The 26203-nt window shown below is 33.0% G+C and overlaps 1 protein-coding gene and 1 long non-coding RNA gene across 2 annotated transcripts in view; one reads left to right on the forward strand and one right to left on the reverse strand.

Moving 5' to 3' along the window:
- Positions 1-26203, forward strand: part of Epac (Exchange protein directly activated by cAMP) — a 757111-nt gene that overhangs the window by 322280 nt on the left and 408628 nt on the right. The window lies entirely within an intron of this gene.
- On the reverse strand, positions 1753-16979 carry LOC141482323 (uncharacterized). The gene is made up of 3 exons (XR_012465462.1): positions 16696-16979; positions 16184-16467; positions 1753-1991 (listed from the first exon to the last, which is right to left on the reverse strand). It is a non-coding gene; the product is annotated as an uncharacterized lncRNA (long non-coding RNA).

The raw sequence follows: 26203 nt of genomic DNA on the forward strand, positions 1-26203 counted from the left end.
GCCTATTCCGGATCTTACCAAGCGAAACATCGTGAAGTTTATTTTACGAAAAAACAATGTCAACCACTTTCAAACAAACAATACGTTTATTATCAGAAGAATCATGTAACAGAATTGAGCTTATTATAAGAGAGAAGGAAAAAAACACTTCAAAAGTTCTGCTTTGTTTTTTCCTGTTCATAAAGGAGGACATATGCCACGTGTTTATTTCACGTGCTTCTATGAGGGTTTGTGCAATATGCTGTGTAATGTCCATTATAAGTAGTCCCACTGTGATTCGGAAGTGCATATAGATTGTACGAAAACGAGCCATATTGTCTGTTGCATAATTGCTCATATCTAATCCTTCTAAAAAAAACACAATGACAACATTCAATTTGCCTCTGAATTTTTCCGTTGGAGAGAATTTTCTTAAATGGTTGTTTATTCATCTCTATCTAGGGTTTCCTCTTTTGTGAAGAAATCCAAGCATTGTGACAAACTCAATTGGCCAGTACTTCGTAGTATAGGGAGAGACAGAACCCAGAAAGGATCGAAGGTTACTGATGAGAATCCACAGTATATGCACTTTATGGTAGATTTTAATTGACCAACGAAATTGTCTAGAATCTTAGAGTTGTTCATGTTCAAATATTTCAGCCAGAACTTTTGTGCTTTTTCGCTGTCGCTCAATTTTTTGTCAATCTCTGTTAAGATCGGTTCAGACTTCTCAGTGATTTCATTGAGGTCCTCATGTAAACCTTCTAAAAAATATCTTGAGAATTCCTGGGCGTCTTGATGGAAAGATCTCCTGAATCGAATTTATTACTCTATCAGATGAAACTTCTGACCAAAATTCCTTGATAACTTCTACGAACACTTTGATTAATGTACCTTTCATACTAGAAATACTAGTATTGATATCTTCCATACATATATGCATCCGATTTTAAATATTCCAGCAACCATCTCGTGTTTGATAAACATAATATTATACTTAAATTGAAGGGGTTATATTTTTTGGAGTGATTAATTTTTGGGAAATTTATAGCTTTCTACTACTCCAACTTGATACAAAAAATGTGAGAATCTTCCAAAGAAGGGAAGGAAGTAATCAATTCGAAAATGACTAACTATACATGAATGTGTACATCATGCAAAGAAGCAACTTTCAGACACAAACTGAAAGAAAGCCCTCCTGAAACAGCTACTTTCAGATAAACATTAAATTACACAAAAGAAAATAATTCTTTCGAAACAAATACTTTTATATGAACACTGAATTATTCAGAAGATACTTTTCTCTACTCAGTTTGTATTCCAAACATTCGTTATGGAATAACGATAATGGAATATGATAATAAAAACATATGAATGATATCTGATTATATGAAAGTAGCTGTTTCAGGAGGGCTTTCTTCCAATTTGTGTCTGAAAGTTGCTTCTTTGCATGATGTTCACATCCATGTATAGTTACTTATTTTCAAATTGATTACTTCCTTCCTTTCTTTGGAAGATTTCCACATTTTTTTGTATCAAGTTGGAGTAGTAGAAAGCCAAAAACTTTTTTCCCATAGATTATAATGTTCATGAAACAGGTGTTTCCAATATATTTCAACCCATTAAAGAGGTTTGACTGAAGAATGTTTTAATCTTTTCCTCTATATATAGTTTTTATATTCAGTTCATGTGATGTCTGATAATATTTTTAGGTGAATCAAGTTTGTTAGTGAGAAGATTTTGATTACAGTTGTCAAGTAAATTGAATTAAAAAACGACATTAAGACTTTATTTTATAATAAAACTATATCCATCCCACATTTATAATACTCTCAATACCTTCAATACTCCCAATTCAACCAATTATGCCGATTTCTTTTCTCCTATAATAATTCTTGATTATCAGAAAAGTTATTTTCAGACGTTATTCCCGAATTGCCCTCTTGGATAATATTCTGGCTTCAAAGTCTCTCTGGTGTGTTTTCTTGAAGCGATACATACACTTTGATAATCTGAAACATTATACGAATATTAGAAGCAAGCATATCAGCTCATAGTGATTTGAATCATTATCACATGCAACTCAAATGTAGGATTGCCAAGAGGCTTGTGGTATGTCCGCATATGCAGATATCGTAGTTAGAAAATATTTTGAGAAAATATTGAATTTTGAATGTTCCTATGGAACAGCGTCATTCATTTCATTTAATCCATTTGAATATTTGAATCGGATATCTTGAATGATACATGAATTTAGTGACTTCTTCATTAAACATCTGGGATAAACTAAAACTGAAATATTTCCTTTGCTTTCATATTGGACCATGATACTTGGATCAATTAACACTGAGAGCGATGATATACAAAAGGGTAGTATCTGTTCATTTACATTTTTACACATTTAGGGTACTGAACATTCTTATGGAGATGAAGCCCTACGAGAAAATTCCTAAGCTTCACTGGAAGCGAGTGACCCCATTTTTTGGCAGTCGTTTACTATTCCGGGGTCAATCGAATTGAAGAGATGGTGTTATATTTTGAATGAAACTCTTGATATATTCTAGTTGCATGTCGATGAGCAACTGCCTATATTCATCCCTCTAGACTTACAATGTGACAGGTAGGTTCCGACAGTCACTATAGCCAATCTAACAATATTTATATACATAACTTGTTTCACAAAACACATCACATCCCCCTTGTTGAGATATGATTGATATCCTAAAATGAAATCTTTCATAATAATAGGGGAGCCCAAGCGGGGATTTCGGGATTTACTGAAGCGCGGCAGATTAATATACAGGGGGATACCTTGTACCCGGTTAAGTACCTCCACCAAATATGAGCCCCATATCAGATTAGTAAAAAAAAGTGATCATCAGAAATTCTCGAGCGCGTCAGATTAAGGGAAGGTGAAGTAATTACATGCTGAAAAGTGTATATTCCAGTAATCTGACAATTTGAAAGTGACGTAAAGAAAGGGGAGGGCAGCAAAGTTGTAAAAAAACGTCATCTCGACATTCTCGAGCGTAGCAAATTTTTTTTTTTATTTTGAAAAAAATAAGTCAAGGATATCGAAAATATATAATCTGACGATTTCCGCAAGCCGAAATGGCAAAAATTCGTCGAGAAAGTTTAATGCGTGCAGCTGCGTGATTTCTATATTTCCCTCTCCGCGTTTCTATTCCTTTTTCACTTTTTCTCTATCTATTACTCTCTCACTCCGTCCCCACTCTGAATTCTGTTGCCATGACGCCATCACAGCTGATCACAGAGACTCGTTCGTGATGAAGATGAAGATGATGATTAATTATAATCAATTAATTGATGGATGTAGAAATCATAATGAAGGAAAGAGAAATGAAACTTTCTATGTTTTTTACCACTTTTATTTGTAACTAACACTTTCTATGTTTTTTACCACTTTTATTTGTAACTATCGTTACTGCAGTTTCGTCCTATAAGGACATTTTCAAACTTATATATTGTATAAGTAACTGCAGTATCGTTAGTTACAAATAAAAGTGGTAAAAAACATAGAAAGTTTAATTTCTCTCTTTTCATTCATTAATCAATTGATTATGAAAAAAATAAATTTTTTTGAGCATTTTTTTTAAATTATATTTTTATAAATACAAGTATCCTACTTAAAAAACATACACTTATTTATTTGCATGCTATTTCCTGAGCTTTTCAATTAATTGAGTTCAATGATTGAAAAAAAAATTGAAAAATATTTTTTGTCAGATTAGGCGAATCCCTCTAGATAATCGTCAGATTATGAAACAGCACGTCTAAAACATAAAGATGAACCATAGATATCTTAATCTGACGCGCTTGAGTATTTCAAAATGACGATTTTTTTTGCACATTATAATAATTGCCGCGAGTTTGCGTCAGATAGAAATCGTCAGATTATTGAATGAGAGCTTTTTTTGGCGCACTTAACACCCCCTCAGGAAATCTGACGCGCTCGATTAATTTTTTGTTTCATTTTTAACCCTTACGTACAACCACCCACATCATGCAAACGATCAGATCAACATACCAACATTATTAAAAATACGTAGGACATTGAAGGTATCAATATCTGACGCGCTCGAGTATGTCCATGCAACAGTTTTTTTTTTACATATTCAATAATCTATAGCAGCTTCCCCCACCGATGAAAAGGTACCTATATATTATATAAATTTTTTTTCTTCTTATCATCTGAGCTTTGCAACCTACATACACATTACATTTATAAAAAGTTGCTCAAGTTATGTGTGCAAATACTTACTTTCATCCTTTTTGAAAATAATGATACTATTGAGCATCGTCTATTGCCTAGTTTCAAAAGTAATATACAATGTGTATTGTACTTTTTTTTCTAGCCATTGATTATTATTCATTGCTAGTTGTATCATAAATTTCGTATTTACTGGGCGGTCTCGAAATTCGTGAGATTTGCTTATTTTGTATCGAATTGTTTCCGCTAATTTTTGGCACTAGATTATGTTCTATAATATCTGCGTTTACATTATAATTATCATTTCTAAAGTCATTCGACTCTCCTTGACTAGAGTTATCGTTATGAAAACTTGAAATTTAACGATTGTTATAAGAATCATTGTTTAAAACTTCAACATGTTGTGATGTTTCTTGTTGATTATTACATAAGTTGCTATTGGTGTTCCTCACCTACTCTTATTAACCTATAGTCATTTTCAGTTTGTTGATGATCATTCTGAAATGGCTTAGTCAAATTTACATGTTGGAACGATTTTTCAATAAATTTTCTATTCCTAATATATGTTGCTATATTTCCAACTGAATTTTATACTGCCTACTACCTATTTTTTCTAGAATATTACCATCTTTCCAAAGACCTTTCGGTTTGATTTGAATTCTAACTTTATGACTCACTGTCAAATCATCTAAGGCTCTGACACCTTTTCTATCATGATACCTTTTTTGATTAACTTTTGTTTCTCTTAAATAAACATTATATTTTTTATTATAGTTTTTTATTTTGAAGTGGATATTAGCATGAAGAAGTATTTCTCTTAAATTTCTGTTCATCAATAGATTAGCTAGTGTCGTTTCTTTTTCTATAGGTGTATTCTTCAATTCTAAAAGAGCTAAATATGGATCTTTGTCATCATAATAACATTTTTTTAACATTTACTTTGTTTAATGGCAATTCTACTATTTCATGAGATACTAGTGGTTCTGGTCTTTGGGAGTTTGCATTTGTTTGACAAATATGGCATGATAACACCATGTCTTGTATATGTTTGTTCATTCCTGTAGAATGATAAATTTACTTTGGCTATAGTTTTGTTGATGCCCATATGGCTATAATGTAATTTTTTCAATATTTCTCGCCTACATGCATTTGGAACTATGAATTTGCGTCTTTTATACACCAAACCATTCACTTCAGATATATCATGTTTGAATCTATGATAGAATTTTTCTGTTTCAGTTAAATGTTTTATGTTGTTAGGCCAGCCGTCTTTCAAATATGATTTCAGAGTCACTAACTCATTGTCTTCATTTGTTTTTCTTACAAGTTCTCTCGTTTATTTTCAGTTACATTCAAATTCAATAAAATCAAACATACTTGGGCTTCGATTTCAACATCAAGGTTTTCATCAAAAACAGAATCTTTTTCAAATGCTCGTGAAAGAGTATCGTCTAATATTAGTTGTTTCCCAGGTTTATATACCAATGAGAAATCATATTTTTTTAATTGTAATAATATTCTTTGTAATCTAGAAGGACAAGAATTTAACGGTTTTTTTATAATTAGTGGACGGTGATCGGTTTCTATAGGAAAGTGTTTCCCAAAAACTTATTGATAATATGTTTGTGCTCCAAACAAACAAGCTAAGAGTTCTTTTTCAATTTGATTGTACCTGAAGGCTTTGGACGCATGAGCGCAAGGCATGTTATCCTGTAATAATACTGCTGCCATTCTATTTTTGGAGGCATCTACTGGAATTGTTTAGTGTTTTCTCAGGTAAAAATATGTTGGGCATGTACTTTCACTATAGTCTATTTCAAAAGAGTGTAGAGTAATAAAATCTCATTAAGTATTCAAAAGCGCTACAGGGTGATCCGTCAATAAATTCTGTCACTTCCCTAGTCCGCATTGCAAAATTATGTCGTTTCATAAAGAGCAGGTAGGTATCACCCTGTTTTAAGGGATTTGTCCATTGTTATCGACGGATAAATACTGAGCCAGAGGCGCGCTAGTGGGATAATTGCCAAAAGAATATGCATTCATAAAAATTATATTAAAGGAAATAAAAATTTAATACAGCAGAACAGTGTTATTAAAAAAATATAAAATGTAACAATAAAATATATACGAACCGAAATCGGGAAATACTCACAAACACACACGAACGAACTTTACGTATTGAAACACTTGTGGGGACTTTAAATCAATTTATTCACAAAAACGACAAGAACTTTACTGGATACGTTATTACAATTTGACACTTGAACAATACTAAAACTGTGAACTTCCCTTAACGTTTAACAACACTCTATTTATACCCTAATTGAATGTTCTAGAGATTACTAAGTACAATTTTCGAGAACCTTCCGAGAAAATAATTATTCAGACTACCCTTAATTCTAAACCCTAACCTAAGCAAAAGTGTCACTGTCACTGATACACTGGTCTCTGTCCAGATTGCTTATCCCGCTACAGTATATTTACAATTCAATTAAATTATTCTACATCAGTATAGTCTTCATCCGAAGAACTGTCATCATCCCCTGGTGTTATAATTATAGGGTCAACCACCTGATCGACCAAGTTGTCCAGTTCCCACATTTTATCTTCCTCTTTTAAAACATGCTGGATTGCTTTTTGCCAGTTTTCTGATGTGATTTCCATAATGGCTTGATCAAACAATACCTTGACATCTTTCATTTTAAATGTGGTATTGTGCCTTGCAACATATCCTTTAACTTGTGCCCATATAAGTTCTATAGGATTTAATTCGCAATGATATGGCGGTAGGCGCAGCACAGTTACTTTATACTTTTCTGCTACATCTTCTACGGCATATTTCATGAAGCGAGATTTATGTTGTTTTACTATGGCTAGTAGTTCCTTCTTTACTGAATTCGTCTCAAACTGAATACCTTTATTTGACAGCCAGTTGATAATTTCTTGCTTTCTCCAAGCTGAAGTTGGTACCTTCTCTAAGCGCCTTGAATGGTAGCTTGCATTATCCATAACCACGACCGAATCAGCTGAAAGAAATTTTAACATTTCCCCGAAGTAGTCTTCGAAGACATCCGAATTCATGTCCTCATGATAATCTCCCGTCCGGCACGACTCAAAGCTTAACAAACCTTCTTTTAAAAATCCGTCTTCGCTTCCAATGTGAGCAATTATAAGCCTCTTCCCTTTTCCCGAAGGCACTTTAATACCCGTCGAAAGGCCTTCTATGAAAGCTTGGCGAGAACTTGTTATATTTTTATCTTGCCACATTTTTTTGACTATATAACCTTCGTTTATCCACGTCTCATCAAGATAAAAAATTTTCTTTTGCTCTCTGCGGTACTGCTTTATAGTTGTCAAATATTTTCGTCTCCAGCAAACAATTTCATCACTTTCCAGTAATAGTGCCTTTCGATTGTGCTTTTCCCAGGCAAAATTCATACTTTTTAAAGTTTTCCATAAAAGTTTTCTGGATATCAAAGGAATATCGTTATCTTGGCTTATCTCGATAAATATTTTTTCAAGAGTGAGTATTTCCTTTCTAAAATAAAACGAATGAACTTTTCTTCGAATGTCACATTTGGTGTCGTCATCTAAGATTTTTATTGGTTTTCCTGATTTTCTCTTGCATGGACTTACCTGGCCTGATATCTTTCTTTCTCGCAATAATTTAAAAATCGTGGACTGTCCAATTCCAGTCATTCGGGCACATCGCTCAACACTTTCTTGCACAGACAAACTAGGGTGATCGTGTTTTATGCAATCATATACATTTAAAATTATAACTTTTTCGCAAACAGATAGCGGAGAATTTTTTACACTTCTTTTCTTTGGAGTAAATGTCCCCATTTTATAACTTTTTCACTATTTCTATATCACAATATCACTGTACGTTTAATTGGTATAGTAACAATTACTATTATAACTCGAATGTTTAAGACACCATTACAATATATTTAAACCCTTTTTCTTAATTACCTGGGTTTAATAGGTATTGCATGATTGGTGGGCAGGGTCAAAAAGGGATTATTATAATGACATGGCACCTCGGAACTAAGTGTTAACCCTTTTTTGAGAAATCATGCTCAAGTATATGAACCCAAATTGCATATTAAATAAGTTTACAAGAACCACTAAAATTAATCTTAATTTTTTTTTAAGAAATTTTACTTACCTAAATACATGTAGGTACTTAGTTTTAGACCAAATTACTTCCCAAAAATGGCCTTTTATTATTATCTATGTCTGTAATTTTTAATTTACTTTAATTATTAAGTTTAATAATCCTAAGATTTGCCTACGCCCATGGACGACAACGAAATTCAGGCAAATTTTATGACACTTCATGATTTATTACTCTACACTCTTTTGAAATAGACTATAACTATGTCTTTCATTCAAACCGTTGCTGTGGTTGCTATCCCATAAGAATACAGTGTCCTTGCCTAAGAGTTGAAGTTTTTTCTGACAACCCAGAGATAAATTTACCGAGATAATTTACGAGTCCTAAAAATGTTTAAACATCACCTACATTTTGAGGTTCTGGCATGTTTTTTATTGCACTTATTTCTGAATCATCTGGTCTTAGACCATCTTTGGAGATGATATGTCCCATGTATTTTACTTCTGTAACTGAAAATTTACATTTGGTTTTATTGAATTTGAGGTTATATTTTTTTACTAAGTCAAAAACCTGTTTTATACGTTCATTATGTTCCTCAATAGTTTTACCTCTTACTATGAGATTATCTATGTAAATTTCAAGACCATCTACATTTTGAAATATTTCTGCCATTTTTTGTTGAAAAACCTCACTAATATCTATTAGACCATAAGGTAATCTTAAAAATGAATATCGTCCAAAAGGCGTTGCAAAAGTACAAATTTTGGAACTTTCTTTGTCAAGTTGAATTCGCAAAAAACCTTGAGTTAGATCAAGTGTACTAAAATATTGATCTCCCCTGAAGTTTACAATCAACTCTTCTGAAGTTGAAATTTTATAGGTATGTATCTTTATTACTTTATTTATATCGGTTGGGTCTAAACATAAACGTAGATCCCCATTCGGTTTTCTGACTATTACTACAGGCATTACCCAATTAGTACTGTGAGTACATTTTTCAATTATTTTTGAGATTCTAGCTCATCTAAAGTTTGTTTGAATGTGTCTAAGAATGCAAATGGAATTTCTTCGCTGCGTGAATAACAGTTTGAGCATTTTCTTTTAAATTTATAGTATGAAGATTTTTCAAGCAACCTATGCATTCAAAGCAATATTGATTTTTCTCTAAAATATCATTTAGCTCCCTATATTTCAAAGGATTGTTTTCATTATAAGTAACTAAATCAATTTTTTTTATCAAATTCAAATCAATGCAAGTTTGCAGTCCAAGAATTGGACAGCTATTCATGTCTACTACATAAAATTCAATATTTTTCTGTTCATTATTATGAATACATGTAATACAGGTTTTTCCTATCACTGGTAAATGGTCTCGTGTATAAGAGAAGAGCTTTTCATTTGTTTTGAAAACTTTTCTGAAATTGAAATTCATACCTTTCAATATTTCTATAGGAATTATATTTGCCATTGAGCCAGTATCCAATTTGAATTAAATTTTTGCTTCAATAATTTCTAAGTTTATCATCCACGAATCTTCTGAAACAATATTTATTGCCTTTTTAACACTACCTACAAATAAAAGATTTTCTGTGGAATAAGCATATTCATGATTAAGATTATCAGAATCATAATTGTCACGAGCATGAACTTTTTTGTTAGAGGTTGATTTTCTGTAATTCTTACACATATATGAGAAATGATTTTCATTTCCACAATTGTTACAAATTTTACCAAACGCAGGGCATTTTCCGTAACTGTGTGTTCGATCACACTTCCGGTATTTCAATGGTCCCCGTCTTTGACTACTACCTTGACTTCTGTGAAATTGGTTTTTGTGAACTCCTTGATTCACTTTGGTGGTCCTATGTTGATGACTAAGGCCAGCGTTATATTTCTTGATATTTTTACTTGCAATAAGATTTATTGCATTGAGCTGTCCGTTGTCCAAACCATTTGTAATTTGTCGGTTATGTTTACGGGTATTTTCTATGTTTATGCAGACTTGTACAGCTTCTTCGAAGGTTTTAGCATCATCTTCTAGTAGTTTTGAACGCATTTTTTCACAACACAAACCGCATATTAGAATGTCTTCAACTAGACTGTCTCTTCAAAAATTCATAAGAGAGTGATAAATTCTTCAGTTCAGTGGTATATTCTTCATTTCAATTTTCATTATAATTATAGTGTTCGTTTCGGATGTTATCATTGCTATCTTTTTTTTTGCTCATCGAAACATATAATATATTGTTGAATATGTTTCAGATAATCATAAAAGGTTTTCTTATTCGAAGTTCATTGTAGAAAACGCTCAGCGCAATGGGAAAAATATGAATAGGTACCTAAAAATGAAAAAAAGTCTCGAAAAACTCTACGGTACATAGGGAGACGTGAAAGTTGCTATTGTGTTTTTATTCAACTCAATCAACCAATTTCAAGTGTCGTGATTTAAAAGGGAGTAATTCACACAATTATAATCGAATATTACCGAAAAATCCCGAAATATGAAATTGAATTTAATTTCTCAGTATGAAGTGAACGTCTACAATCCAAAAACTACAACAAAATACAGGTCCGTATTTAAAAATTCAAAGATGGGGCTAGCCCAAATCAGATGATACCCTGTATAAAAGATTCATGGATATATTCTGAGAGCCCACATCAAGTGCCAATATCAAAATATGGACAGATTTTCAATATGTCTGCGAATAAAGAAGATATTGGCAAAAAAATAATTTGGGATTTTTTGGTTTTTCCTGTATATCTCCAGAACGAAAAGAGCTATGTTTCATTTCTTCACATCATTTAATAGGTCTCCAAAATACGCAACTTCGCCATGATTCAATAGACATTCTATCTTTTATCGTTTATGAGATCCCCATGTACAGAAACGAATTTGAATAGCCCTATATATGTTACTGTTTTTCAAGTCAGAGAAGAGGCCTCTGCTTAAGCAGCAACGTGTTTGTGCTATCCAGAATAACACTCAGAAATCAATGAATGCAGCCAATGAAATTATACGGGATTACTACGTCGGGTTTTACAACATTTACTTTTAAAGAAAAAATTGACATCTATGTTTTTCTTAGTTGTAGTTTTTGCTAGACTACTACCGCCATTAGCCATTTTTCTAGATTTTTGTTATTATTTTCTGGCTTCTGAATAAGAAGTATGCCATCAGCATACTTGTCTCGTCACATACTGTCATCCGATTGTCAAATACACAGTTTCACTTCATGGGTGGTATTTTGTTCTCAGTGAATAATTGCAATTCCATTTATTATAAAAGGGTAGATAGGACTCTGACATTATTCTCCATTTAGCATTACAGATATGCTCATTGGGAGAATCTTCAAATCATTACCGAAATTTCCCCTGGCTAAATGTTTGTTTCAGCTCTAGCGAACCACCAACTCGTGCTTTTGAAGCCACAGAAGTTATTCTATCATCCATGGGTGCATTTATTCCTTTTACAATGAAACGAACTTCTAACGGCAAACTTTGGTTCTACAAAGATTGTGTAGCAAGCTGTCGCCTCCAAAAATCTTGCCTACCGGTATTGAAGCAACTGTTGATACTTCGTAAAGCTCATATCAGACCTTCTTTGGAGTATTATCGACATGCATACTCTGAAGCTGCTGGATTCCATTCAGAAAAGAGCCATTCACCTGATTAGAGACACGAACATCACTTGCAATCTTGATAGTCTGCAACGTCAAAGAAATGTTGAAGATTTGTCTCCCTTTCATAGGGTCAACTCCGTGCACCTCAAACTGTTTAAGAATCTTCAGCGACTCAAATCGTGAATTGCTACTTTCGCACGGACACCGCTTTCAGAGCGCCTCAAGAACTTTCCTTCAGTGCCTGTGTTTTGTTTTTGAAAAAAATTAATTGATGTCGCATAATTCAATGAAAAAATTACATTATTGCTGTCTAAATAACTGTTTCTACACCACAACATCTTATTATTAATATATAAAGTTAAAATTTCATTTGTTTTTTTATTATTCAGTGGGTAATATGAGATATATTTTATTTTCAAAACACTTAAGTATCTCTATGAAAATTGTAATAATGAATCCAAAAGTTACAAAAACTTGACAAGAGTCAATAATTCAGCGTGCTCGTTAGAACTGGTTGCTTACAGGTCGATAATGAACAAGAACTGGATCCATCAGAACAATTATTCAGTTTTAATGACGACAAATGATATAAGTAGTATGATAAATTATGTAACATCCGTTGTCGTAGATTGGAATGGGTTACTTTGTTATTTAGGAACTAAATTATGGGCTGCCGGAACTCAGCGGAGAGGGATGGTGGGTAAATATAAGTCCACTTGGAGGATAAGTGTATTCTTCCTTTAAACACGCCAATCTTGTGGTGATTACAGGCTTATGGCCCAGAAGTATACTTTTGGGTTCACAGATATAAATGTAAGCAACTTATGATTAAACTTACGGTGTGGTAAATACTTGGTTTATTCTAGAATTAGCAATTTATGCCACAATGATCATTCGAGGTCGTGCGGGAGGGTGTAATACATAACAGGAAAGACCTTACATGCATGGGATATGGGAGAATAGTCTCCAGCAGCACGATCCAACCCCTGTGCGCAGTCCACTCAGGCAATGATCTTTTCCATGCAGATAACTTGCTCCTCGGAAGAACGTAATCAGAGATATAAGGGGTGTGGTGGTCTAGCCTTGCGAGAGATACACCACGATATAGTTTACAATATCGACTTGAGGTGGTAATAAGAAGGCCTAAAATGAGATTAAGGTTTAGAAGGATATACCCTCTAGGGTATTTTCGGGAAGTGGGTTCTTACCGTAGTTGTTGTGTGGCCTGAAGATTGGAATTTGACAAGAGAACGGGTACTTAATAAAAATCCCCAATACTGTGGGCGAGCTATTCCTTTAGATAACCCAAATAAAGTTATTCCCGTATTGAATATTTTGGTTTCTTCAAATCCACAAAGTGTGAACTCAAAATTCTTGCTCCAGAGAAGATAACCAAACTCAACATAGACGTAGGAATTCTGTTGAAAATTTGCGTGCAAAGTTATTGAAAAATGAGGAACCAAATATTTGCCGAAGCGACACTTGATTTTCATCATTATAAATCGAACAATGGATTTATAGATAACTAGTTGTTGCCCCGCCCGATTGTCACATTGAATTACGTGACAGATCATTTGAAACAAATAGTTACAACATATTTTCATCAACCCTAAACTTCAGATTTTCAATTTCAAAACCGACGAAGTTCAGTACAATCTTTGAACCCCTATTCTCCCCCTTGGGCGTGAATAGTCCTGATTCCCTTTCTTGATGCTTATTTACGATATACATAGAACCTACCTGCTTATTTCATATATTCTAGGTTCAGTTGCTTCGGCTGTACGTTGATATATGAGCGGACATCAGCTATATTTTCACTTATTTTCACTTCAAAAATACAGTAACTGAAAAATATGCCAACCGCACTAAGTAATGAATAGCTTCGAGAACCGAATTATGTTACATATAAAAAAAAATTGCAAAACTAACACAACCGTTAATGACGTCTGCCTTCACGCGTCTGCCCGTGTCAAAGTCGAGTTCTCGGTGATGGCGCTTCATTGCTTAGACCGCCCCTCTATCATGATAACTTTCAAACAATTCGTCTGAATTATTCAGTGAAAAAGACAAAGTTTATCAAAATTGAAAACTTAAAACGAAACTTGTATCAATTTTTATAAGAATTTGACACATATTTTAAAATGTGCATTGTAGAAGAATTATTCAATTTTATTTAATTCATGGCTCATTATTTTGCATATAGTGGCTACTGCATGAAAGGTATACAGTGTGTAAAAGCCAAATGGAATAAATTCATTATTTTGATTACGGTACATATTTCAACAAAATCAAAATACACCAAATTTAAATCATAAATTGACATACTTCAACGGAAAAATGCTACCCCTACCTTCAACCCCCGTCGAATGACAGGTACAATCCCCCAATTTTTCAAATAGGAAGTATAGGCTTGTGATATATCGTTTGAAAGGTCTCTTCATTCTCTATTCAAAAATGTTATCGCTTTAAGTTCTTTGCAACAATCATGATTAAATAAATCAAAATCATGTGGTTGTATGTTACTACATCAGTTGTCAGTATTTTAATTCAAGTTTGAAGTTCGTTAACTTCAAGTCTGACAAATGGTTGGATCAACGGAAATGCATGGAATAAACAGTTTTTCAAATGATTGGTTACGGAGATAAAACCCGAACACAACAGGAAGTATCTCGCCTATTCCATGGGAAATTTCCTAATTTGCCGCCCATATCTCAAGGAACTATAAGCAAAATAAAGAAGCAGTTTCGTGAGCCAGGTCATGTGGGGCAAATAAAAAAAGCAGCTGCCAATGCAATGAGTGATGAACTCAAATTAGATGTGATGCTTGAGTTTGAGAAAAACCCACATACATCAAGTAGATAAGCATCCACTACATCAAATTTCAGCCATAAATCGATAGTAAACATAGTAAAAGAAAATAAAATGCATCTCTATAAAATGATACCTACTTAGAAGCTCATGGAAGACGATTTTGATAGAAGAACTTATTTTTGTGAGCAAATGACGGACATGTTGGATATCATCCAATTAGAAGACGTTATGTTTTCTGATGAATGTACTTTGTCTCTCAACGGTCATGCTAATCGGCTAATCGGCATGACCGTTGAGAGAAGAACACACGAAATACCCTCAAAATGTCAATGTTTGGGCATTGATTGTAGGAAACCATATCATTGGTACCTTTTTCATTGAGGGCAATTCGAATGACGATAATTATTCGGCACTACTTCAAAATGATGTCATTCCAAGTTTAACAAATTTATATCCTGACACAGGAAACCCTCAAATTCCATTGAATACGATATGGTTTCAGCAGGATGGACCACCACCACATTACCAAGTTAATGTCCGGCAATACCTCCATACAACATTTCCCAATCAGTGAATAGGGAGGCGACGATAGATCAAATGACCAGCGCGATCACCTGATTTTTCATCATTAGATTTCTTTTTATGGAGATATGTGAAGAGTAATGTGTACAAAACTAAACCTTCTGATTTGAATGACTTAAAAAACGAATAACGCTTGCGATTAGGAGGGTCACGCCTGATATTTTGAATAATGTTAGAAAACAGTTTTAATTGAGATTAGGATGTTGCCAAGACGTTCGCGGTGGACATTTCGAATATCTACTTCGTTAACATCTTGAGTTCTTTTTTGTATTCTACATTTCATCACGTTTTGCATTACATTTTACATTTTTGAGTGCATTTCATCGAGTTTCGATAGCCAGATGATTTTAATTCATTTTATCTTAATTGTTACAAAAAACTTGAAACTATGACATTTTTGAATGGAAAATGAAGAGACCTTTCAAAATTTTTCAAAATTTCAGAAACAGAAACATGTTGGTCAGTTGAGAAAAAATAAAAACATATATAGTGTGAATCAAACTAAAATGGCGGTAAAGTACCATAGATATTTTTTTACAATCGATAATTCAAACTGCCGATTAATGCTAGTCGACAGTTTAGATCGTTGATTGTATTAGACAAAAAAGACCTCATGACTCCCTATAGACCTTCGTATCAAATAAGTGAATTTTGTATCATTCGAAAAAAATCGGACAGAAACGATTAAAATTTTGAGTCTTGATGTCGTACAGCCAAAACCAAAAATATTCGATAATATTAATGATACGTATATATCCTCCATATTTAATGTCATAATATTAAACCTTTTCAAGACCTTATCATTGCATAATGTAATGCTGACTACCTACATAAACTTACTGAATTCTTCGTCTTTTGTAGAGCCGGTCCATATAACTTTACAGGTCAGCTTGGCTAAACCCTGTCTGATATAACTTCCGCTTTTTTCCCCCCAATGAGTTCTTAACGATGGGATCGTCTTGTTGAAATTCTCAATGGTGCCGCAGATTACCTTACGGTTCTTCAATATCCTAGATCAAGCTTGTTTATAATTTTCAGAGAGAATTTATTTACATTTGTGAGAAAGAGCTTCGTGAGACGGAATATTTTTAGAACAAGTACCTTATGTTGAACGGCGTTTGATCCTATAATTAAAAATGATTAGATATTTTTTCTTTACATTCCGTTTTTCCCAAGGGAAAAGGATTTTCCTGATCGAATCAATACGTGTGGTACACATGAAAATCACAGAAGAGGCATTTTATATTAATTTTTAGTCTGTCATTTTTTATATTTAGACTTTCATAATTTGAACTAACGAAAATAAATCACACATCAAATTTTGGCTAGTTTTATTCTTGTCGTTAACTTACCTGAAATTATTACTTCCTAACCTGATAGATCATCAGTATCTGCGAGGGTACTACAAAAAGATTATGAACTGACTATTGCCTGCGACTTTGTTCGCGTCCAATTCACGTTTTGAATTTTTCCAGCAAAAAGTTATGATCTATTTGCATCTTTAATCTTTCTGGAAATCCACAAACTATAAGTGAAATTAACCATACTGTCAGTCCAATAGATTGAATCGTATTTTTATATTACTTTTTTAAAACAAACAAACATTTGTTGTGATTCTTCAATTCGACAAAACTGTCTCGTTTATGAACCGATTTAAATAAATCGAATAGTGAATGTTAAGTGAAGCTTTGCGCATGAACGCAGACACGAATCAAGACCCCTCAATAATGGTTTTTATTAAATATCATTCATGTTCAAACAGTGGCAGCGATCACTTACACTTTTTATCAATATGTACTGATGGAGTAGTTGTTACTTTTCTGTCAATTTAGACATCCGAGGGTGAAAAAATTCGCACTCAACTCAAAGTTGGTAGGATCGTTTGAAACACCATCATCGATCCTGGAAAAAAAATTACTCGGGGTCAAAGTCACTAAAACTGGATTTTCGTGATTTTCAGCAAAACGGTTAATTTTATTATAAAATTAGTTTAGACAAAAATTAAAGATCAGATAATTATCTATAAAAAATGCCGAGTAACTCTTTTTCCTAGCCCTGCGTGTCTGGGGTCGTAGACCTGCTTTATCTAAGAATATCATATACATGCAATACTATTGAGCGTCATTCCGGAGTGAAAACACGTGTTTACTCTAACATATATTCTTTCTCCTATTTTAACCTACTTCATCTACTTTTGCAAAGTGTCAAAATCACATACTATTTTTACACGACATCTGCAGTTTCCAGGAGAGGTAAAACGACAGTTTTTAAGATGTTTAAGGAACAAAATTTAGTTCAATGTGCTAAAGTTTCTGAAAAGAATAATTCAACTCCAAAAGAAGTTATCACCAACGGAATTCTCTTTCTTTCTTCTATGTATGGAGCTCCTAAAAAACTACGTGCTTAGATAAGTTTTGATATGAATGTTTCGTCAAAAATACTCAAGATAAGAAACGAGTGTAATTAGCTTGTTTTCCTCCAACCTCAGCGGCTGCTCATCAATATATTTTACGGGTATATTACAAACTTCAAGTGGGGCTTGGTTATCAGCCAGACCCAAAAGACTGGGCTTGGAAGTTGTTCGACAGTACATTAGAAACAGTTCAGGACTTTACTCCCATCTGCGCCGGAAAAACTGCTGAACACAATTTTTTTCAACTGTAAAAAGGGATGCAGTACTAAATGTGGTTGTAAAAAAGTTGGACTGTTGTGTTCTATGGCATGTACACACACCTGCACCGGAAAAACTTTTTGACACAATTTCTTGCAATGTTGAATCACCAACAGTTGAAGATTTGTTTGATACCACTGAGGAGACATGCGCTGTGTGACTATGGAGGCAATTTACTCGTTCTCAGGAGTATCAGAGAATTATGAATCAGACAAATGAAGTTCCCTATTTTTTTCATTATTTACACATATTTTATTATTTTCAACAGATCCGTGGAATAGGCCTATCAGGGAAACCACGTTGATAAAACGCGCTAAGTAAACTAGGTACCTCAAAGGTGGCGTGAAAACTTATGCATATTATGACAATTACAACTCTTTCAACTTATTCAATCGTTATATTTCAGAAACGGTAGCTCTTATGAAAAAAGAATCTTGACAGTTTTCATAGATAATCATTTGGTCTACAATTTTTGTCTGAACACCCCGAGTAATTTTTTCCAGGCATTGGAAATGTTTTGAACCATACTGTCAATTTTGAGCGAATTTTTGTACCGTCACTCCTATTTTTTGGTCGAATTTGACAGGATAAAAAGTTTCTAAAGTTCAAACCGAACTGTCATCTCACTGCTGAGTCGTGGTCGAAAGTAACTTGTAGTAGTAACGTTTCGTCTGCTACTGCGGCAAACTAGTCCACTGAAGTATGCATTGACTGCGAGCAACGACTGTGTGGGTCCTGGTACTATGCAGTACTGTAAGTTACTTTGTGACAACGGCACAGAATCTACTTGTGAAGTTCGCAAAACAGTTTCGAATCAGTTTAGCACACCGTTACAATTAGCTGAACCTCATCAATATCAAGATAGTGCTAAAAGATTCAAAAGTTTTGCCTTCTCACTAGCATGTGATCTGTATAATCGAATATTCGTCAATGGAGCAAATCTTGAAAATATACCCAAAGGTAGAAACATTACTTCAAGTTCAAGTACAATGTATCTTGTATGATACAGAGATACTGGATATACAGTGTCATCCCTAAAGTATGCACCATATGGGTGCATAAATGTTTTGTGATTTGATATCATTGAATAATAAGTTCTTGTTACAATACTGTACAATTTTGAGTAATTTTCGGTGTTGACAAAAAATAAAAATAACTTCGCACCAAAAGATTTGGAATGTTGCAGGCTTTTAAAATAAACCGTCGTATACAGGATGCTATCTATTTATCGTTTTAGCAAAATTCAATTTTTCGTAGTCCCCATTTAAAAAAATAGGTAAAAAAATAAAACTCCACTTAGATGGCCATGACTTCAATTCTAGATGTATCTTTCAATGCTGAAGAACTTTCTAAATAACATTTCCCGAGATTTTTCAAAGTAAGAGTACTTTACTCTTGTCTCAAAATCAAACATTTGAAGGCTCCTCGTGAATTACGTGTGTTTTACTGTATTTCGTTGGTGCATGTTCAGTTTTAGGGGATGCCCTTAATAAATAAGTTTCCCATATGGTGCATACTTTGGGGGTGACACTGTATATAAACCAGCAGTACCCAAAGCTGTAAACTCCTGTTATATTATGTTCAACAAAAGTTTCATTTATGAAGCATCTGTGATCAAAATAGCTGATTTGGAAGTTATTTCTGAAAATTAATCGAACTCGGTTAGGTCAGGTACATCAGAAAGTTTAAATGAGCAAAATTTTGATATATCAGAGTTGGTAACCGAAACACTGAAGTCAATGGTCATAAGCATGAAGGAAAGTGTGATATTTCTGATAGCATGTATGGCAGAGAAATTTATAGGTATTACGAATAATAGGTACTGTCAAACTTATCTAGAAGTAATATCATTCTCAAACAGTAGTTAATGGATAGCATCTATTCAGTCAGCACTAACCATCATGAAGCAATATTTTGCCCCGCTTGTTGTGAAGTTATTCCCTGCATTATTTGTTTGGGGAAATTGACATACAGAACAAGTTATAAAAACTGTATGCGCACTTCAACTGTGGAAAGTTTCAGGATCAATTTTTTCTTAAGATAAAAATGTTGTTTGCCGACATTTCGAATTCAGATAAATTCTTCTTCAGGGCTCTGTAACAATGAATTTTCATAAACATAACTCCCACAAAATTTATACGATCATTTCCGTTTCAACTTTATAAGAATTAATTAGTTCATAACTAAATTACTCACCAAAAAGTAGCTTTTTCGTGCTAATATTACTATTTTAAAAACCATTGGACATATTAGATCCATTTGAAAAAATGGTTTTTGAAATAATAATATTAGTACGAAGAAACTACTTTTCAATGAGTAAATTAATTAGGAACTCATTATTTCTTGTCAAATTGAAACGATTACAATCGTATAAGATTTGTGGCAGGCATGTTTATGAAAAGTCATTGTTACAGAGCTCCGAAGAAGAATTTAATCAAATTCGAAATGTCCGGAAGAAAACAATTGTTTTTTTAAGAAAAAATTAATACTATCACCCAAACAACCATTCTTCAGAAAAATTGTTGGATCACTAAACTAGTTAACTGAAAAAAGTAAGTTGATATTTCGAATGGCGTTAATTGTGATAAAACTGAGTATGTTTTTAAAAAACGCTTCACGGGATAGCAATAGCATCGAAATGTTACCTGGTGATACTATAGATAATTAAATTTGTGAACCTGGGTTGAAATCAAATTTACATGAAGCGTATCTATATGTGTGGAACGGCAGTCATTTGAAATTTTTTGACGGCATACTGAAAACTGGAACTGCTCAGATTATACAGGAAACTGTTAATTGATTGAAATCACAATTTCACTTCTCAGTTCAGCTCCAGAACAAAAACGGAGCAGTACTTCCCACCAAAAGTAGAAAGTTGAGACCAATAACTTTTGAGCTTCAAGGCACGAATATAGTACTGAGCAAAGCTGTTAAGTATCTAGGAGTATGGCTGACACCTTTGCTGAACACGTATCCTAAAGTATTCGCAAAGCAGTGAGCAGTGAGATATTCTCAGATTTTGTACGGTTCATCATCATGGCACACAGTAACTCAAAACAAAAAACTAGTCCAAACACTCATCGGTAAATAAAAGAAACCAACAATTAGGACATGAAGTATCTGCAGATAGAAGTATATCTGCAGAAGCAACATGTGTTATTGCTAGAATTCTAGCAATTGAGCTGAAAATCATCGAGAGCAAAGAGCTATAAGCAGGCATTTCCAAGGAAATCGCCAAGGAACATTTCATACATAGCTGGCAACGAAAATGGGACAACGGTCAATACGGTAGATGGATACATCAACTGGTACCTGCAATAGAGAGTGGAGGTTGAATATCACCTCATTCAAGCACTATCGAGGGACGACACAGCTGTTTCCCTAAGTATCTTTATGATCGCAGGAGAGCAGTATCTCACATTGTAATTACTACAATGCAGAAATGATGTAGAACACCCCCTCTTTTTTGTGTAAGATGGAAAAATGGAAGACTTCTGTACACATATTCAATGTCAAAAATATGATGAAAGCCTCATATATAGTATAGAGACTTGGAATACAATCTACATATCGATAAGAGCAACCATCGAATCTGAGGAGAGGGGGAGCAGGTGATGAGAAACTCGAGCAATGAGCCCGAGGAAGCCCAAGACCAGTCAGAGCACAAATTGATAGACAACTGTGATATTTTCTTCAAATGTTTGTATGAGCATCGTGTATCTGTTATGCATTTCTAGTAACACAGACGAACACTGTCAATGGCATACGTAGCGAAGTAATGCGATAGCAGTTTCCGGTAAGTATTGCTGAGCAACGGGGGAGAAGTTATAGTCGATAGGAATCCAGCACAGAGTCTATGAAGATTTTCCTTCATCCTTTATGATAAAAATGTCTATTTGGTAATATATGTGTTCGATGTTTTGAATTGAAAAATTCAATCAAACCTATGTATGCCATCTGTTGAAAAACAACTACAACTTCGACATAAACTGAGACTTACTACAGAAAATAAAAGAAGGGAAATCAAACTTGCTTAAATTTCTCACCTGATGCCTACCTATTCTTGAAACTATGTATTTTACCAATTTGGACTTCCATTGTCTAATATAATATAAATTGAGTTGAAATCCCTGAAAAAAATTAAAAAGATTAACCAAAAATAACAATTCAATTGTTTAATAATTGTTTGATGAAATTGTTATTTTCGGTTCAACTTTTTAATTTTTTTCAGGGATTTCAAATCAATTTATTTTATATTAGGCAATGGAAGTCAGAACTGATGAAAAACACCACGGAACATTGTCAACCACCTTCAAACAAACTTGAAACTATTCGTTAATCAATTAGGGACCTATATGAATTAAGGTCGATAATTGGTAAAGATTGCATTGTGAAGTTGTGTGGAGTTCCAATCCAACTGAGGATGCTACCATCCAGTGAGTTGGAAATTAACTCTATATTGGAAAAATCTAAAAAAATAGTGGTATTGATTGTCAACAAGTGAGGGGTCTGTGTATTCAAATTAATATATATGTGTTAGAGTTCAATCGGATGAATCTTTGATCCCTGCTGGTAGTGGTGCCTTGATTTGCAACGGTCTTCGGTCCCTGGAGATAAGAGATACGCCCTGATAAAAGTACTCAGTTATCGTATATATATATATATATATATATATATATATATATATATATATATATATATATATATATATATATATATACATGTACATAGTATATATCATACACTACATGTATCAAAACAAAAAAAATGTATATCCTTAATGTTTTAGTCTATTCCTTATTCGTTCTGTGGTGATGTAGTCAATTATCTGCTATGCTCATACATAACAAACCTTCAACTAGATGAGTTTTCAAATCAGAAAAAGCTTCAATCAACAAGCCATTATCAGTTTCAATAATGCTCTCACAAAAGAAAATTTGAATGAGGTGTTCAGGTACTCAAGCCTTGAACCATCTTTCAGTGCATTCATGGATGTTTTTCTATTTCATTTCAATATTCAATTTCCTTTGAAAAAATAATTTGATATGAGTTATGTCCGCAACAAAAAGTGGAAAAAAAGGTGACATTAGGAAATCTAGTATAAAACTGAAGGATTTACACCATCTTAAAAAATACTACCCTCCTACAACAAATCAGTACAAAAAAGCTAAAAATGAACACGAGGTTTTAATAAGAGATTCAAAAAAATGATACTACCAAAATAGAATTGCTAATTCTAGCAATTTCAACAAAACGGTCTGGAATGTTATATCTGATATGACAACCCTATTTAATGAATTTTCTAATGTATTTCTAATGAGATCAAAATAGATATGAATGAGTACTCATTTTTTCTTGATCGTTTCACCCCTCCCGAACTGAACACATTATTGAAATCTAAACTGATAGATAAACATTTCTATGGACAGGACGAAATTCCACTTTTCATTATCAAGGCGTGTTAAGAAAATATTATTGAACCTCTCACTCACGTAGTGAATTTGTCCTTTCTCAATGGTGAGTTTCCACAATGTCTGAAAGTTGGAAAAATCATTCCCATCTTCAAAAAGACATGTACAACTGATACGGAAAATCAGCATGGCTTTTTAGCTGGTCGTTCCACTAATACTGCTATTATCGCTTTATTTGAAAAGGTCATAGAGTTCATTGAGACAGGCGAGTGCCTTCTGGGATTTTTTGTGATCTCAGCAAGGCATTCGACAATCATAATCAGTTAACATCGAAATTGTATAATTATGGATTACAAGGTGTAACATTAGAATGGATTACCTCTTTTTTGAAACACCTTCATTAGTACATATTTATTCCAAATATCCAACCTGAAAAGTGTGGTTTCGTCAATTCAAAGAGTAAAGCCATTATTATTGGTGTACCACAAGGATCGTTCCTGGGACCTATTTTGTTCATATTGTATTCTAACTATCTGGATAAATTCTTGAAAGGCATTCATGTAACAATGTATGCAGACGACACGTCATTGATAATTTCACAAAAAAAAACGAATTTGAAATGCAAAGATACAGAAAAAGCTCTAGAACTGATGCAGGACTGGTGCACTACAAATTTTCTGAATTTGAATGCTCATTAAACACAAATTATACGATTTTATAACTATTGAAGAAAATGCGATCCTCGCAGAATCAAGATGAGTGTTTATGTATCCATTGACAGTAAAGATGAAACCAATTTTCTTGGACTCTTTGTTGATGAAAATGTGAGCTGGAAATGTCACTGTACAAACTTAATGAAAAGATTGAATTTTGTATGTTTCATGTTAAGGAATCTCAAACATATACTGTAATACCTCAGCCAGTGGGTCCATACCATGCAAAGGTTGTGTCACGAATTAGGTATGGAATATCTTTGTGGGGAAATTGCACTTTGGCAAAAAATGTTTTTTCTATACAAAAATGAATAGTGAGAATAATAGCTAGAGTTCCAAGTACACATTCCTGTATTGACATTTTTAAACATTTTAGAATTTTGACCCTCATGTCTGTCTATATTTTCGAATTATCCGTCTTTATTTTTGAAAATAGACAAAAATTTTTTTTGACGGGACATTTTCACTGCGTAAATACACGCCAAGGAAAAAATTACCACATTCCATTCACAAATAATGAGGTCTCTGACAATGCACCTTCAATTATGGGTCTGTCTATTCACAATAATTCACCCAAAAATATGAAAAAAGCCAAATATTAAAAAAAAATCTGTAGCTCCTTCAAACAATTCCTGACTGAAAAATGTTTGTACTCGTTGGAAGAATATTGAAATGGCTATTTGTATCATATATATATATATATATATATATATATATATATATATATATATATATATATATATATATATATATATATATATATATATATATATATATGTATATATATATATATATATATATATATATATATATATATATATATATAAATTGGATAATGTTAGCGACTGGCTTCTTCAGGACCTATAATTTAATGATTTTTGAATATTTTCGCCTTTGAATAACATTACAAATCATACTTACAGTAAAAATGAGTGACAAACAATAAATTGAAGATATAAATTGACGTAAAAGTTAACATGTTTACGATTTTTTTGTGGGTTTGACAAATGTCATACCTTCACATAAATGTTATTTTTCAATGGGTATGATGATTTGATAATTTTTTACTGTAATGAAAGAGTTATTGATTGATACATCTTTCATTATTATTATGTTTTTGATGTAGTTCTAGTAAATTACTATATATACTGCTATATCAATGTCAGTTTTCTTATTCATACAATCAGAAGACTTATTAAATTCCACCATTTCGAGAAAAAGGCGTTTGGAAATATTTTTTTCTGTATGTAAAACTTTGATATTAGAGTAATTTGGTTTATGACCTGTTTCTATAGAGTGTTGTGCTCATGCACATGATTTTTTATTGAGCTTTATATCACTTTTATGTGAAGTTACCCTACCATTGAGAATTCTAGATGTTGTTCCAATATAATTCAAGTTACAATTGTTACAAGGAATGTTATAAATCACATTTGACTTTTTTGTTGTATCAGTTTTATCTTTCAATTTAGTATTCAAATTCTTTATATTTTGATATTTTGTTCATTATGAAAAAGTTTTATGATATTTGAAGATAAATTTCCAAGGTTAGGTATAGATTTATAAGAAATATTGATGGCCGAACTATCATTACATACATTTCTGTTAATTACATCAGAATTTGTATTACTGCCAGTATTGAAAATTATTTTATTAAGAAGTTTTCCGGGATAAGAATTATCGATCAATATGTCTCTAAGAAGTCTGAGATTTTGTAGCTTGAGGGAAGAGTGTACTAATTTTTCCATTCTTTTTTTCAAACAGAGTATTGAATTAATTTTAACTGTTTTTTTATGAAAGGAATAGTAATTGATATATCTTCCTGAATTAGTAGGTTTGACATACCAATCTGTAATCAAGGAATTATCAGTTTTACGAATAACTCTTGTATCAAGAAAAGGAAGGGTCTGATTATTTTCTATTTCGATAGTGAATTGTAACTTCTTATCATATCTATTGACAGCATCAAGAATTTCATTAGATTTGTCATGAGGTATTGCACAGATGACATCGTCAACATAATCTTTAAAAAAGGAATTTTAAAACTCAATTTGGGAAGTATGTT

This window comes from Leptinotarsa decemlineata, unplaced genomic scaffold, assembly GCF_025532065.1.
Source record: "Leptinotarsa decemlineata unplaced genomic scaffold, Ldec_3_MD MMD2_tig00001019_RagTag_RagTag, whole genome shotgun sequence".
Taxonomy (NCBI): domain Eukaryota; kingdom Metazoa; phylum Arthropoda; class Insecta; order Coleoptera; family Chrysomelidae; genus Leptinotarsa; species Leptinotarsa decemlineata.